Source organism: Pollachius pollachius, assembly GCF_949987615.1.
Source record: "Pollachius pollachius genome assembly, chromosome: 9".
NCBI lineage: Eukaryota > Metazoa > Chordata > Actinopteri > Gadiformes > Gadidae > Pollachius > Pollachius pollachius.
The window spans coordinates 24548839-24566783 of record NC_136942.1 but is presented as its reverse complement, the minus strand read 5'-3'; the positions used below and the strand labels follow the sequence as shown (position 1 = coordinate 24566783).

At 41.0% G+C, this 17945-nt stretch overlaps 1 protein-coding gene across 1 annotated transcript in view; it reads left to right on the top strand.

The window, feature by feature from the left end:
• Window positions 1–17945, top strand: part of LOC307080849 (guanine nucleotide-binding protein G(i) subunit alpha-1) — a 38905-nt gene that overhangs the window by 852 nt on the left and 20108 nt on the right. The gene's annotated exons all lie outside the window — the stretch shown is intronic.

Here is a 17945-nt window from a genome sequence, read left to right as displayed (position 1 = left end):
AAAGTTGGGCTGGAGTATTTTATTCTGGATAGCATTAGCCACCGAGAGCTACACTAGTGTAACACAGTTAGACAATATATACATGAAACAGGGTTAAATTAAAGATATTCATGAAACGGAGTTAATTAAAGATATTCATGAAACAGGGTTCAATTAGAGATATGCCTGATACAGGTTAAATTCAAGATGTAGATGATGCAGGGTTGAATTAAAGATATACACGATAAAGTGTTAAATCAAAGATGTACATGATGCAGGGGTTAGAAATATCCACGATACAGGGTGATAGCCCAGTGGCCATCAGCTAAAGGCGAGGTTTGGTTTTTAGATCAAATTAATTTATTTTTGAGTTAAAAGGTCAGCTGCTGATGCATCTTGCACTCTGCGTTGTAGACGTGTTTAAGATGATAAATTGCGTTTTGTGAACTATCTTAAAGCAACTATTCTGTAAATTGCAATAATGTTACATTCTGTTTTGAAGTCAACCAACGCGAATTATGAACGTTTAGCTGTAGGCCTTCTTGAATGTAAAACCATTAGTCTGAATTGAAATCTCAAACTTAGTCTCATGAGTGTACCAGTCGTTCAGTTATGGAGCGTTTGATATCCGATACGGTCTTCCCCGATCCCTTATTAAACCAGAACGCGGAATATTTGGCTACAACTGGGAGTGGGGGATAGTAGGAACATGTGTGGCAACCTGGATATGCCAAAACACAACTGAGTTTCATTATGCTGCCACTAAGGCTCCATCCCTTCTGATCTACAATGGATTTGTTTACTGTGTTGAAACAAGCAGATCCCTACAGTTTCATCGATGACCTCGTCAGTCATTTATAGAAATAAATTGTTGGATGTACATGGGTTATTTGAGATGGACTGGAGTCTTCATGGTAGCTTATGTTTGCCCGCATTTCGAATGACCGTCTGAATCTGATGTGTGAACTAACTTGTATTATGCCCGAATGGGGAGAGGATTCTGTGATGATATCCATTACACGGACCATTGGAAATCTTACACTGCCTTTTTGAAGGCAGAATATGAGGCCCATATTAGCTACATGGTTGTTATTCCAGTAAAACCAGACATTAAACCTTCTTTAAGTTGAATGCAGTATACCTCGATTTTAGTTTGTTTCTGAGGTTGTTGGCACAGTTAAAGCAGTAAGAATGCATTATGGGGCCGTCTATAATGCCCTTTGAGCAAAAGTAAACACTGTCCTGTTTCCTTTTCTTACAACTATGTCTTTTGACCAACCCTTTCCTGGGGAGAGTGGAGCAGACCTTCTTGGTGGGTAGCTGTATCCTCCCGTAGCGGTTTGATATTAGCACTGCCTCAGTGGAGCTCGCAGGCTTTTGATGAAGTGGAAGTCTGATGAGCTGTTACAATTAGTTACCTCTGGAGCCTGGTCCCACAGGGTGCTTCTGTTTAGTCATTTGGGAAGGAGAGTCGGAGAACTGTTGTAGTCGCAGAGGAGCCCCGGTTCCCAGCTCAGGGAAGGCTAATTAAAATGTTGTGTGTTCAGGTGAAAACATGCCTGTCTCAACTCAGCATGAAATCCTGCATGACAGCCTCAACGGTGCAAATTAACAGGCCTGTGGTGAGTATCCCCATGGCTCACAAGAAATTAGTGCTCGCATACCTTGGTGTTGGATGATGGAAATATCGGTTTGTCTATGATGGTGGGAACCGTCCGATTGAGGGGGCCACTAGCAGTGAGGTTACAGATTCAGGGGGCCACTAGCAGTGAGGTTACAGATTGAGGGGGCCTCTAGCAGTGAGGTTACAGATTGAGGGGGCCTCTAGCAGTGAGGTTACAGATTGAGGGGGCCACTAGCAGTGAGGTTACAGATTGAGGGGGCCACTAGCAGTGAGGTTACAGATTGAGGGGGCCACTAGCAGTGAGGTTACAGATTGAGGGGGCCACTAGCAGTGAGGTTACAGATTGAGGGGGCCACTAGCAGTGAGGTTACAGATTGAGGGGGCCACTAGCAGTGAGGTTACAGATTGAGGGGGCCACTAGCAGTGAGGTTACAGATTGAGGGGGCCTCTAGCAGTGAGGTTATAGATTGAGGGGGCCTCTAGCAGTGAGGTTACAGATTGAGGGGGCCTCTAGCAGTGAGGTTACAGACTGAGGGGGCCTCTAGCAGTGAGGTTACAGACTGAGGGGGCCACTAGCAGTGAGGTTACAGATTGAGGGGGCCACTAGCAGTGAGGTTACAGATTGAGGGGGCCTCTAGCAGTGAGGTTACAGATTGAGGGGGCCTCTAGCAGTGAGGGTATAGATTGAGGGGGCCTCTAGCAGTGAGGTTATAGATTGAGGGGGCCTCTAGCAGTGAGGTTACAGATTGAGGGCCACTAGCAGTGAGGTTACAGATTGAGGGGGCCTCTAGCAGTGAGGTTACAGATTGAGGGGGCCACTAGCAGTGAGGTTACAGACTGAGGGGGCCACTAGCAGTGAGGTTACAGATTGAGGGGGCCACTAGCAGTGAGGTTACAGATTGAGGGCCACTAGCAGTGAGGTTACAGATTGAGGGGGCCACTAGCAGTGAGGTTACAGATTGAGGGGGCCACTAGCAGTGAGGTTACAGATTGAGGGGGCCTCTAGCAGTGAGGTTACAGATTGAGGGGGGCCACTAGCTGTGAGGTTATAGATTGAGGGGGCCACTAGCAGTGAGGTTACAGATTGAGGGGGCCACTAGCAGTGAGGTTACAGATTGAGGGGGCCACTAGCAGTGAGGTTACAGATTGAGGGGGCCACTAGCAGTGAGGTTACAGATTGCCGCCCCCCCCCCCCTTCAACTACTGCAGAGGCCTGTATTGTGTGAGGTGTCCTGTACTGGCCTGTATTGTGTGAGGTGTCCTGTACTGGCCTGTATTGTGTGAGGTGTCCTGTACTGGCCTGTATTGGTGAGGTGTCCTGTACTGGCCTGTATTGTGTGAGATGTCCTGTATTGTGTGAGGTGTCCTGTACTGGCCTGTATTGTGTGAGGTGTCCTGTACTGGCCTGTATTGTGTGAGGTGTCCTGTACTGGCCTGTATTGTGTGAGGTGTCCTGTACTGGCCTGTATTGTGTGAGGTGTCCTGTACTGGCCTGTATTATGTGAGGTGTCCTGTACTGGCCTGTATTGTGTGAGGTGTCCTGTACTGGCCTGTATTGGTGAGGTGTCCTGTACTGGCCTGTATTGTATGTAGGGCTGCAACTAACGATTATTTTAATAATCAATTAATCTGTTCATTATTTTTTCGATTAATCGGATAAAAAAAAACATTTGTAATTGCTGCATCTTTCTTCAAAAACTGAACATTACTTCAAATTCACAGTGCAGACTAGTGCTGGGTAAAAATATCGATTCATCAAGGCACTGCAATTTATTTGTTCTCGATTCAATTTCGATTCAGAACTTTTTTGTAATCGATTAATCTAGAAGAGAGTATGCCTAAATGTACATGCCCTTTTACATTTGTCCATGTTATGATTATTACTTTTATGCTGCAAGTAGCTCAGGAACAATACTATACAGTGGTGTATTCCCTTTTTGCTAGTTAAAGCACAATGAAATGGTTAATTCATTTTTAAAAGGTTAATTCTAAATAATATTTAGGTATTTTTGTCATCTGCACGTATTATTGAATTGATATCGAAGCAATTGGATCAATATCGAATGAAGACCTAAAGAATCGAATTGAATTGAATTGTGAGGTACCTGGCAATACCCAGCCCTAGAGCAGACTGAAGTGTAAAAACACCAGGTTATTGCTCCAACACCCTGGAACTATTAAAAGTAATATTAAATGATAAAAAAATAAAAAAACTTAACTGGGATAACACAAAAAAAACATGCAATGTATGATATACATTTGTATATATACAGTATATAAGGAATGTCCATGGTTAACCGGTTAACAGATAAGATCTTTAACCGGTAAATACTAATAACGGTTAAAAATAAATTAAATCATCTTAATTTCTCTCAGATGACAGGAGATCTTTAATTTTTATTGATATTGATACCATTTTCGAGACTCCTTAACAATCCAAGTCTCTATTGATACCACTATTGATACTTTTCTATTATTTTGTTGAAATAAAACTTGTATTACTGCTTAAGTTGCTGATGTTCATAGCTCAAGATAGGATGTTAAACAGGTCATAATTCCATCTTTACTATGTATTTAATATTGCTGGGAAAACAAGTTTTCGCCAAATCTCCAAAAAAAAATTTGTGTTGCATTTGAACACATCAATCATATTACTGAGCCGACATGAACACATCACATTTCACACTGTTTGCTACTTTTTTTTTTAAGCTAACTAGCTCTATATATTCTGCCGATTTTAACATGAATTTAAAAACTGCGAGCCTGTCTGCACACCGTCTGCAGCAGCTGACAGACTTTTTGGTTGGACTAGACGGATACTGAGTTGAAGGAGTTTTTTTTAACCCAAAGACAGTGAAGGTACAACACTTTTATATAGGCCTACAGTCCAGTGTTAAGATATGACCAAAATACAAGCTGTGGTTGCTCACACTAAAGCTCGCTGTGGGCGTCCATGAACAACCTGTCGGCAGCTGGTTGTAAACAGTGCCGCGCCTACGAGTGACGTATTAATCGCGCGTGTGAGGAACCTTATTGTGTGAGGTGGCCTATACCGGCCTGTATTGTGTGAGGTGGCCTGTATTATGTTAGATGCTCTGTACTGGCCTGCTGAGGTGCCAGTAGGTCCTTCCAAAATGCTAGGCGTCTACGACTATAGTGTCAATGGATTTATCAGCCAGTATCTAGTTACTAAGTCTGGACATGTAAAACTATTGGTCATATATCTTAAGTAAAGCTTATTTTAGATTGAACACGATAGTTTTTGTGTATTTTCCCACTTCATGGACCTGCAATTTCCATTTAGCGAAGAAGGGACATTAATTTTGCACAAGGTAGATTCTTAAATTTCCGAAAGAGCGAGAGCCTGCTTTTAGTTTTGAACCAGATTACTGATGTATTAAAGACACTTATCATAGTCCCCCTCATGCGCGCTCTGTCATTAGCTGAACCTTTATACCGTGTTCAGAGGTTGAAGGGGTTAACCCATTTGTGCCGGCTGCTGCGCGGAGCAACGTTGTATCTACTAGATACAACAACTCCTACATAATAGGGATGGGCAACTATCGTCGAACAGTCGGAGTCGCGTAGAAAATCGAATAATGAATGTGACTCTCGTTATTTATTACACGGCTTTTCTCAATGCTGTTGAACGTTCACTTGCATGGGCCTTCACAACTTCCGGTGGTGAATATTTTTTTGATAATTCACCGTTGCTAAGCATTTAATGGCCGTTGTCGTATCACTCCGCAAGTAGTCCGGTAACTTCAACCCCAGCGTCCTCGGTTGCTAAGCGACGTCAACGTCTTTGGCGGGCTATTTCTCCGCTGATCAGCACTATGAATGCTGGTAACAAATAAATTGTAAATAGACACACCGTGTGAAGTTAATTTTTTGGCCATAGTTTCCATATGCTAAAGATGTGTCTAGTTAACTGTCGTGCAGGCTGTATTCAGTAAAATAAATTGCAATCTGTTTTCGGCGCATCTGCCTAAGCCCAGATAGGCCTTCAACACGATTATGGCTAAAATGATTATCACGATTATTTTGATCAATATTGTTATGAAGATTATTTACCACGATCATTAATGTGATTGACAAATATTTTTATTGAACAGTCACGTTAACATAACACTGCTTTAAAATCCGTGATCCATTCTGTTACATTCCTGCTAATGTACAAATCTTTGCATACATAACACCAGTTTAAATCAACAGGGCACATATTTTACAATCTATAAATTGTAAAATATTTATTAAACTTGTAAATAAGGTGTTTATTTATGTGACCTCCTAGAAGCAAAATAAATATGCCATCACAGAATGCAACAGAAAAACAACAATTCAATACAGAACTATGCTTCACATTACTGATGGTGTTTATTGGACACGTCTGTGGCCTAATGGAATGTGATTGCATTGGTGATTTCGGCAGGTCTTGACGACTGGATGGATACAGTGTAGGCTTGCTTTTATGGACGTCTGAGTTGACGTGGAACAACTCGCGTTAGAAGCTGATGCAACACTTTTAACCTTCATGTATTCGGCAGACTAGCTGCTTTCACACATACACGCAAGTCCTATTCTCCCGATGGGCCGTATATGTGAACGACATATCCTGACATTTGTACAGTGTTTCCCATACATAGACCAATGTGTGGCGCAGCGCCACAGAATCAACACCCAGCGCGACAAATTGATTCCGCTTCTCTTTTCTTTGCTTTTTTTGTGATTTTTAAATATCGTTCCGTTCATTCATCTCCTCATAGCAACCTTTGTCCCTGACATTCTCGTTCACACAGGCATACGCACACGAACACGCACACACAGACAAGCACGCATTCATGCCAGTGGTGCGCGGGTACACTTCTAAACAGCTGATTAACCCGCTCCTCCTCTCAACGTGCCTATCAAAGGAAAACCCGAAGAAGACGGTCGGCGACCTTTTTACCAAAGTTTAGTACGATATACTGTGCTCAAAAACACCGGCCCAAAATGATTGTTAACTCAGAAAAGATAATGTTAGCCCTTATGAACTCAACGGTGTTGATATTGAACATCCCGTACCCTAAGTCACCATAGATAACGTTGGTAACGCAGCAAACGATGCGATTACTATGAAATGCGCTTATAGTTGAGATAGGCTACGGTGTTAGACTGGGTACCCCCAGCCCGTTCTGCCGGCGATTTGAATTCGCTCTGCAGCAGGGCCTGGAGAGCAATCCATTTCTTTCTGTTTCCGATCTGCTTTTACTGGAGCCAATCACCACTTTTTCACCGCATTTCCACTTGAGGGTTCGGTGAGCTTGGTGGAGTAGTGAAGGTGCGTTTCGGCGCAGCTCAGTTACGGCTTGTGTTTCCACCGCCGACAGTACCCTTATGGTGGGGGGGTTTAAACCGGATTGCGATAGCCGCGGTAGCTACGTTAGCATTGTGACCTCGTAGCAGCCCGACACAGTGTAGCCTGTAGGGCTCTCCGACTCGGAATCTTCTGAGTCGGATCAGAACTGCCCTTTCAGTCCAGAGATTCGACTATTCGGCGGCCGTGCAGGGCAGGTCTTTTGGAGGTTTAAAAAATGAGTTTTCTTTCTATTAACACTCTGTTTTGGTAGGCTATAGGCCTTTTATATATGCTTGCGTGTTGCGCTCATTACGTTCTCACCTGAACAGTTTTCTGTCAATCAAACTCGTCGGAATTGAAGCCAACTTATTCCTGTCGGGTTTTAATTAGGCTCCTGCCCATAATGCGGTCCGATAATGAACAAGGGGCTCATGTATAGGCTAGTAGGGGTGGGTATTGCCAAAGAAGTCACGATTCGATTCGTATCACGATTCACATGCCACGATGCGATTCTATCACGATGCATCGCGATACTTGAATTATTGTGATGCATTGTGATGCATTGCGAATTTTCACTGAACACTGTTAAAAAAAAATTAAGCCATTACCAGTGGCTGACTGGCTGTGTATGATCTGGATAGTGTGTTCAATTGATAACTCAAAGCAACTCAATTCATACATAGCTGTATTTATTGAAACGACTATTACTGGATACACTGACAAGAAGTGCTAAGGATTTATAAAACTTAAAATAACAAAATAAGGATAATCAGTGCCGTTTACATGGCCTCAGTGGTCCTTTAAACCAATGAAATGAAAACATTCAAACATTTCCCCTTTTGGAAGTAGCTGCCATTATAACAACAATATCATTTCATAAACATAAGAGGACAAACTGATGCCACAAAAAGTGAATAGGCTTTATAAAACTATATAAAAATATATATATATATATATATTGCAAACATCCCTCGCAGCAAAATGCATCAACTGCATGTGTCCAGTGTCCAGTATCCACTCAAAAAACAAATGAACAAGTGTTGAACTAGCAATAACAGCTATAATGCCATTCTTAGTGCTTTATGTTTTTGTTTAGGAACAGAAGCTGGTCCAGGTGCTCAGGGGAAATGACACTCCTTTTGGCAGAGATTATATCCCCTGCAGTAGAGAAAACTCTCTCTGAGGGGACACTAGTACCTGGAATGCTCAGGTGTTTTTTAGCTACTCGAGACAGAAAAGGATACTGGCCCTCATGTTCTTTCCACCAGCCAAGAGGATCATCACTAAGCGCCAGGGATGCTTCCTCCTTGTATCTTGCCATCTCGTCTTTCGCCTGGTCTTCAGCAGTTTTCAGTTTCTTTGCAGGACCTGCAGTATAGGAGGACAAGGCCATAATAAAAATACATAAATAAAATGGATATATACACTATATTACTCAGTACATTAAATCATCACCATGTTATTTGTTACATTACATTATAATTAAATGCCATATGCATGTGTTTGTGGGGCATCCCCAAATTAGGAAACACTCACTAAGAATATTTCTTTCAGTATGTTGTGGTAGCATATTTTTTATCTTACCTGCTGCATAAGTTTGTCCAAGTAGGTCAGCTAGAGAACAACGTTTAGATGTTTTTGATGAAGATGCAGCAGGCATGTGTTCTTGGTCAGGGTTTGTGCTGCTGTCCTCCATTGGGTCTGCCTGAAGTCTACTTGTACTTTGCTAGAAAATAGTAAATCAACACAATCTTCAGAATGATGAATTATTTTATCTTGCACAATACATTTCCAATGACAACTGCATTTACCTATGATGGATTTATTTATGAATTTAGTTAAAGATATGTATTTATTACTTATTTATGCTTTATAAACTGTGAATACATCCGTTCATATTTTATATTTCTATAATACATTTCAACTGTATTGCTGTTAATGTTACCTGTAATGCCCACTTGGTCCTGGTGGCTTCTGCAGTTACTCCATTGTAGACATCTTCCCTCTCATCCTCGGAAAGGAAAGGCAAGGCCTTAAAACGGGGATCAAGAGCCGAGGCTTTATACAGAGCTTCCTTTTCGTTTAAGTGTCTCTTGTTAAGATCCTGGCACATTGTGGTTTTTAGCTCCCGTGTGAAGGTGGAATCACTCGGTTTGTCTTGGAGCTCATGGACGAGTTGGGCATGGAGTGGTGCTACAATCGATAGCGTTGGACTGCCCTCCTCTGATACGGCGAGTGTAGCCACTTTCATGGGTTTCATGGTAGCGACAACCTCCTCTGCAGTTGTTATGTCGGAATCGGTGAGTGTGCAGATTTCCTTCTCAGACTTCCGTAACTCGGTAGACAAGAGCGCAGCGTGGATGGCAGGCTGTTGCTCTAAAAAGCGCTCCAGCATGTCGTGCGCGCTGTTCCATCGAGTGGCGACGTCGGTTATCAATTTGTGGTGAGGGAGGCTCAACAAAGCTTGCTTCTCATGCAGTACGTGGGACGCAACAGTGCTGCGTCTGAAAAAAGTCGTCACCCGTCTTAATCTCCCTAGCAACCTGATGACAGCGGGGAGTTTCAGGGCACGTTGGGATGTTAAATTTAATGTGTGAGCAAAACACCTGAAACGTGGCATATCTGCCAGCTGAGCGGCGATTGTCATGTTCGATGCGTTGTCAGTCACTATTGCAGGGTCTTTGTCAGTCAGATCCCATTCTTCGAGTGCTGCCCTAAGCACTTGTGCAATGTTGGTGCCGGTGTGAGACTCGAACAAAGCCCTTGTTTGCAATACATGGGAAACTAACTCCCAGCCCTCGTTTATATGATGAGATGTAATTGTGATGTATGACTCCGTGGCTTGCGAAGTCCACCCATCGCACGTTAGTGCAATATATTCGGCCAGGGATTCCAGGGATTCTTTTACCTGTAGTTTCACCTCACCATACATCTGTGGGACCATTACTTCAGTGAACTGTTTCCGGCTCGGGATTACATAGCGAGGCTCCAGTGTGCTGATCATTTTTTTAAACCCACGGTTCTCCACCACACTATATGGTCGCAAATCCTGGCAAATGAACTCGGTGATTGACTCTGTAATCTTCTTTGCGCGTGTAGATGTTGGGGCTAGCTTGCAATCGACTGTTTGTTTAGTGTTGTTCAGTGGTTGTGGCGCTGGCGGCTCTTGTTTTTCTGGATGGTGCCTCTGCAAGTGTTCCTTTAAGTTTGTTGTGTTTCCACAGTATTTCATTGCGATGTAACAGTGTTTGCAAATTGCGTTCGTCATATCAATTTCGTTTTTACCGTCCTTGTTTTTAAAGCCAAAATGTTTCCAAACATCAGACTTGAAATGTGACGGAGCCGGGCGAATTTGTTCTGTCTCCTCCATGTTTTGTTTAAGAATGACTTGTCGCAGTATCGCGCGGCCGGAAATGCTTGATGTTCGCCAACCATTCATGCAATTTTAATTATTCATTTTTTTTAATTATTCATTTTTTTAAATTAATAATCGATTGTTGGCGTCAACAATCGATGCAGTAGATCGTGAAAATTAGAATCGCGATGCATCGTCATGACGATTATTTGGCACACCCCTATAGGCTAGTGGATAATCCACTATATGAGCACCGTGTTCACGATCTGATTGCATTTATTGAGCCCAAAGAATACACAGTGCTGTGTCGCCGCACTGACTGCGCTCCTAGAGAAAATGGAGCAATAATGTAAGGGGAGACCTCTGCGAGACTTCTGTCTAGCAAAGTTATAATGAATCAATCGCCACAGTGACATGGACAGTGTCTAAATAAAGCTTCTCTTTATTATTATCATTAGAGCTATGATGCAATTGGTGAATATTAAGCCTACGGTGGCATCTGTACGCACAGTTTGCAATTTATTTTCAGCACTGACTGCCGCTGCAGGAGAATAATAAAAAGTCACAATAAATGTGTCGATTCATGCATATGGTCTGACACGTCTACACTATAGGTTGGGTCTTTTACTGAGATCAAATAAAAAGTCTTCGAAAATACACAAAGTAACGCTTCTAACCTTCTCTCTCCTTTCGGCACGGCCCCAGCTGTCTCTTCGAAGTCAGTCATATTTATTGTATTGTTTGTTTATATGTTGGCCTATTTATAAATGTCGCCACACTTTTGACATCTTCTGAGACATGGTTAAAGGCTGTGGTAATATTTGCTATAGTAAAACCACCACCGTTCTGGTTTCAATTTGTATCCATTCCAGCGCACGTCGTGCCGACTCAGTCCTTCTAAAATATATAATTATAATTATTATCCATATAAATATTATTCCTGTGCATTTTAATGTTTTCTATTTTTAGTTGTAGTTTAGTTTTATTAATGCACACCACTCACTGACGAAAAAAATAAATAAATAAAGGAAGACTGCGGGAAACTCCGCACTCGACTCAGATTCAGAGGATTCCCAACCGATGATTCGAATCATCGACTTTCAGGGGACAGCGCTAGTAGCCTGCTAATAAATCCAAGGAAAAAGAACGCGCACAATGAACAAAGCTCAAGAATGTAGGACGTCCAAGAAGGACGGCAAACTTTTGTGCGACATTTTCTTCAATAAACAAAGCCTTCGCGGTTGTCCAGAAATACCTTGCGGATAATGTGTTTGTTTAATATCCGCCTGTCTCATGGAAGTGCGATTCTGTCGACCAATCAATGGATGGCGTAGCTTGAACTTGCCTGCACCCTTTCAGGTGTCTCAGTTGTCCCTGACGATCGCGTATCTAACATTAGTTCGGCATTACATTAATTAATTCGCACGCCAGTTTATTTATTTTTATACCATGTATTCTCCATGTAAATCCATGCACCGAACCGTGACGTCCGTACCGATTCGGTTCAATACAAATACGTGTATCGTTACACCACTAGTATCCTGAAAGCAGGTAGTATTTTCCGTCAGCGTAAATGTTAATTACGTTATATGTGAATGAGCCACACCATTTGAGTGGGCGTGATGATGACGCTTTGGTCTGCAATCACGTGTCGTTGAGTGGTATCCTAAATGATAATCAGCCTGTTTCCTGTTGATGACTGGTTAAAAAATATTGCAATGTCGGCACTGCTATTCAAACGCCAAAAAGTAGGTCTTATCATAACCCTCAAAGTACACCTCAAACAATAAAACACAATATGAGTTCACAGCTGCACCCTTATATAAAAAATGTTTAGCTGAACATTATAGGGTCCCGGCTATCCACTCCGTTTACTCAGTTCAACACAAATCAACATTTGTCCCAGTGTTTGTTATATGTGAAATTAAGCAAAGAGATAGACCTTTAAGACAGCGACGCAGACCACAAAGACAAGACCTTTTTTGTTTGCATACGGTTGAAAAGGAGTTGAGGAGTAATGACTCTTTAAAGTTTTCAATTGATCGCTTTAGCGTCCCCTATTGTCATATTTTGAACTTTAGCTCGGTTAACCTTGACATAAGCTTTTTTTAAGCACAAGTTTTGTGATAAACTCAAGTTACCTCGCCGTTTTGCTAAAATTGATTGGGCTCATTTGGTGGGCCAGTGTCCATTTTTCCATTTTGGTTCCCTATGAACATTTGCTCAACACGAGGAGAGGAAAATCTCTACAGGATTTGTAATGTAACTTTATTTGAACAGGGACAATGTACAAAATAAACATTAACCTTGTTTAGAGCAAGGAGAGATGCATTGTACCAGGTTTTAGCAAACTGCTATTTTCCACTTGTAGTCCCTGGGCAGGTAAGAACAATAAATACTACAAAACTAAACAAGACACAATAATATCTAAACATGGGATTAAACATTAAAAGGTTAACAAGATACAATAATAGAAATACATAGGATGAAAAAGTTTACGAAAAGCACTACATATTTTATAAAAAATATACCCCTATCCTACTAGCACTACAAAATTCTATAAGAGTGTGCAGGTCTGTTGTGTGAGCAGCCAAACCTTTGTCCGACTGGAGAAAGCTTGAAAATCATTACTGGTTATTAGATCTGTTGGGAGACTGTTCCATTGTTTTATCCCTACAAAAGAGAAGGACGACTTTCCAAATGTGGTTTTGCATTGTGGGATTCTGCATTCTCCCCTAATTGTTGTCCCCATTGTTGCTCGTGCTGAGAATTCTGAGCCCAGTGTCACAAAGTGCCTTAAGGGAGGAGGTGCAGCATTGTGTATGATTCTAAAAATTAAGCTTACATTAGCATACAGAGTGCGATTTTCAAAATTTAGGAGTTTGTGTTTATCCAGGATTTTGCAGTGGTGATATTGACAAGTTTTTTTTATCATGGATTATAAGAGCGTTTTATATATTGATTCAAGTGGTCTCTAGGTTGGTTTGCCTGCTAAAGACCAACCTTTCATACAGTAGGAAAAATGGGAAAGAATCATGGCATTCAGATAGGTGTTTGATGCCTCAACTGTAAGAGTTTCTTATAAATCTATAGTTTGCCAGATTAAATTTGATTGTGTTACTCAACCTTTTTATGTGCGTTTTGAAATTTAGTGTTGGATCAAGAGTGACGCCTAAGTACTTAATTTCTTCCACATTTCTTATTTTTTGCCCATTAACATAAATGTCAGGACAATCTTTACATTTGCACCTCTTTGAAAAGTACATTGTAACAGTGTTCCCAACATTAAGAGTAAGATTTGAGTCAATAAGCCATTTAGCAACATTTTCCATTTCCTTAGTCAATTTAGAAGCAACTTCTGAGGCATTTTTTCCATGGGTGTACAACACAGTGTCATCAGCATACATCATAAGTTCAACATCATTACAAACGGATGGAAGGTCATTTATGTATATACTGAAGAGCAACGGTCCTAAAATCGAGCTTTGTGGCACTCCCATGGGGCAGTTTTTCAGGGGTGATAACTTGTTATTTATTCAAACACATTGGTGTCGGCTAGCTAGGTATGATTTAATCCAGTTCTGTGTAGAGACCAGTTTATTGAGTAATATAGTATGGTTTTCTGTGTCGAAAGCCTTTCGTAGATCAAGGAAGCCTGCTCTTACGACTCGTCCCCTATCTAGATTGGCTTTCAACACTTCAAGGAAGTAGCAGCACGCAGTTTCAGTAGAATTAATTGTTCTGCTACAACCTTTTCAATTACTTTTGAGATGGCAGGGAGTATGCTTATTGTAGTTGCTTACCTCCTCTTTTCCTCCAGATTTGTATACAGGGGTTATTATAGCCAGTTTTAAGGCACTGGGGAAAGTGCTCTCGTCTATACACTTATTTATTTATTGAGTTATAGGAGAAGTGATTGTTTCTTTATATTTTTTTATTAGCGCTGTGTGAAGTCCATATATGTCCTTAGCTTTACTGTTTGAAAGGGTAGTGATACATTTATCAACCTTTGTGTCATTTGTCTTTGTCAGAGTAAAAGCAGATAATAGGACTTGAGGGAGGTGTTTTTTTTTATTAAATGTTGCCCCAAGTCCACAACAGAATCGAAGAAATAATTGTTAAAATTAGTTGCCATCGCATAATTGTCATTTATAATTATACCATTTATTTTCAACTGCATGAAACCACTCTTGGGTTTTTCCTTCCCAAGAAGTTTATCAATGCTTTTCCACAATATTTTACTTTTCCCTTTTGCTTCTCTAATGTTTTTTTTAAGAAAGAAATGTGCTTTAGCCTTTCTAGGTTGCATTATGACTTTATTTCTCAGACCTTTGTAGGTTAAACGATCAGTATCCCGTCCAGATTTTAAGGCTTTTTTCAGAGAGGCATCTCTTTTTTTCATTAAGTCCCACAGAGTACTATTAAACCAAGGCAAACACTGTTTAGCATTAGGCTTCTGGGTCTTTGTCTTGGTATACTTCCCAATTATCTGTCCGAAAGCTGACATTAGAACATCACATGCCCGTTCACAGGATTTATGTGCTACAGTGTTGTTCCAATTAGTTTGCTTTATTTCATTTTCAATTAGCATTTGATCTTTCTTATGGATGAAAAGGATTAGAGTTCTTTCCCTTTCCCTCGTTTTTGTCAGCTTTCGAGCAGATAGTGTCAGATTGTGATCTGAGAGACCAGTGATTAAGTTGTAAGTTTTTGCTATTACGTCTGCTTTATTTGTAAAAATCAGGTCCAGTAGTGTTTGTGAAAATTGATGAGTGAGGAGAGTGATTTTAGTCACTTTCTTTAGTAGTTTTTTGTTTGGATTTCATCTTGTTGAGAATTTTATCCTGAACAACTTTTTTTTATTGGACTCAAGATCACAGGAGTCCATCTTGATATTGATGTAAGCACTTAAGTCTTTACAAGTATTAAACCACACCCTTTTCAGAACTTGATGGCTCCTGGGTAGGGCTGCACGATTCAGGGAAAAATGTGAATCACGATTTTTTTGCTTAGAATCGATATCACGATTTTCTGCCACGATTTTTTTCTCACAAATAAAAAAAACATTTTCTTTTTATTTATTTTTTTATTGCACACATGAACCATGACAACAAAAAGGTTCATTATCAAAAACGAGTATACTGAACCAACTTTAACATAAATAAGCATAAATAAAACACAAATCTTTTCTTTGGAACATAGGCCTCTCATATGACCCTATATGTGGCCCTGAACATGGCACTTAAAAATTCCTGGCCAGAAACACAAGTCTGTCCACATGCTCTGGCTTTAGTGATGCACGGTGGCATGCCACAATGTCGCCCGCTGTACTGAACAGCCGCTCAGGTGAGCTGGTAGCTGGAATGCATAGGTATTTCTTCACCAACACAGACAACGGTAGATATACAGATCTATTTTGCCCCCACCAGATTAAGATTAATCTTCCCCATAAACATAGCCATATCCTTTGCTAGATGGTAAGCAATTGCGTCCGTTATTTCCTTACTTCTACTGGAGTTATGTGGGTATGGGGTTGCCTTGTGCAAGGTGTCAGTAATGGATGCCTGTGTTGTTAATGTTGGACGACTTTCAGACTTCTTCTTGCCTTGTACAGCTTCATCTTATTGCACTTTGTGGTGACGATTGAGGTGCTGGTATAGTTTTGTGGTGTTACTTTGCGGTGCTGCAACGATCGCAAAGCATGCCTTGCAAATCCCTTTAGACTGACCCTCGTTGTTTTGCTTAAAGCCGAAATACTTCCACACCACCGAATGCGAGCCTTTTTTTGGAACGAGTTCCATTTGTGTCTAAGGGGTTGGCTGATTCTCGCCACTAGTAGCTGGGTCCTCATCATCAACATCCATTTTGTCTTCACTGTTTATCTCTTGTCGCACTCGCAGTCGCACTATCTTTCCGAACTACTGCGCTCTCTGCTGCTCCATGAGTGAAACACGTGACTAAAAAGAGCTTCGTCATTGACTGAGGGTGAAGCCCTTCTCAGAACCTAGAAGGGAGAGAGCGCTTGGGAGTGCTTTTAAACCATGGACCTATGTTTTAAACTCACAGAAGAAAGTCGCGTTTGTCAGTTGGACTCGGCTCATAAAAAAAAGAGAATTGAATTAATCGATTAATTTAAAACTTAAATCGACACGGGGGTGAATCGAGATCGCGATTTTATAACGATTTATCGTGCAGCCCTACTCCTGGGTGCTTTAAACTTTATTGTACAGACTTCCCTTTGTCAGATTGAAGACATTGGTCAATAGATGATATATGCTAAAGGATTTTTGTCTAATTTAAATAACCTAGGATCCTTTGGGAATTGTGGGGAATTGTGTGTTTTTAACAAAGTTCAAGATAGTCGTAAATCTACCCAAATAAAGGTTCTTGAGGCATATTTGTTCACCATGAGGATATGCATGTGAACAAAGTTTCATGACTATAAGTCAAAGCGGTTACGAGATATGTTTGTCCAAAGTTTGCATTTTTGGACTGTTGCTGTAGCGCCACCTTTGGGCCAATTTGTGTAATATTTGCTCTCTTTTAATCTTAAATCAGCCTCTATAGCTGTATTAAGTTTCATAAAAAGGGTGCGAGCGGTTTAAGCTGTGTGAGTCAAACGTGGTGTAATGCTAATAAAAACATTTTATTATGATTTCAATAGGTTGCCTCGCACTTTTTTGCTCGGCACCCTAATAAAACTAACAATTACAATAGGTTTCCTCGCACTTTGTGCTTGGCCCACTAAATATATCTGCAAGCTGCAAGACAATAACCGAAAGACAAAAAACAGCCCCAAGCAAGCATTTGCCTGATGGTGGACAAGTTTGGAAAAATGAAGGAACTGGTTAAAATGGTAATACATTATTGAGAATTATTACAATTTGACAGAGTTTTAGTTTCACTGGACCAGCTTTTCTAGCCATTATGGCTCTGGCTTAGCGGCCCAGCCAATCAACCCTGTGCTTTCCGATTTTGATGCAAGTTAGTTAGTGAGATACAGTAAAAAACAGGAGACAAGTCATGAAAAAGTAATTTAGATAAAGATGTATACTTTATTGATCCCCAGGGGAAGTTCAATTTATTTAACATGGCGTGCTGTAAACACTAAAGAAAAACAGCTTTGATTCAAGTACAGACAGGTGTTTTATTTACACCGGCAGTTTAAAAGAAGTGTCTCATGTTCCGAGACCCTGGCGATGGTTCATGTTAACCATGGCGATGTTTCATGTTGACCATGGGCCATGGCAATGGTTCTTGTTGACGGTACACTTGTATCGTGGCGATGGTACAAATGGACCTTGGCTCCACTTGCAGCTATGAGGCAGCTCTCTCCACTATGCACAACCCAATATTATTCCAGCCTCAAAGATGAGCACCTATACATTAGGGATGAAACGGTTACCAGTTTTACGATAAACCGCAGTAAGTTTCCAGACGGTTATCATTACCGTGTCAAATTAGTATTAGTAAGTGTCATTACAACAGTGATAATTATTTAACCGCTGTTTACCGTTAACCTCTTCATCCCTCATCGACGTCAACCAAAGTCGGCAATAGTCCCGGACACAGTGTGCAGGCACAGCTCGCAACGTGAATTGTTTTGCAATCAATGAAAAGCAGATTCTCATTATTTTTTTCTGTACTGT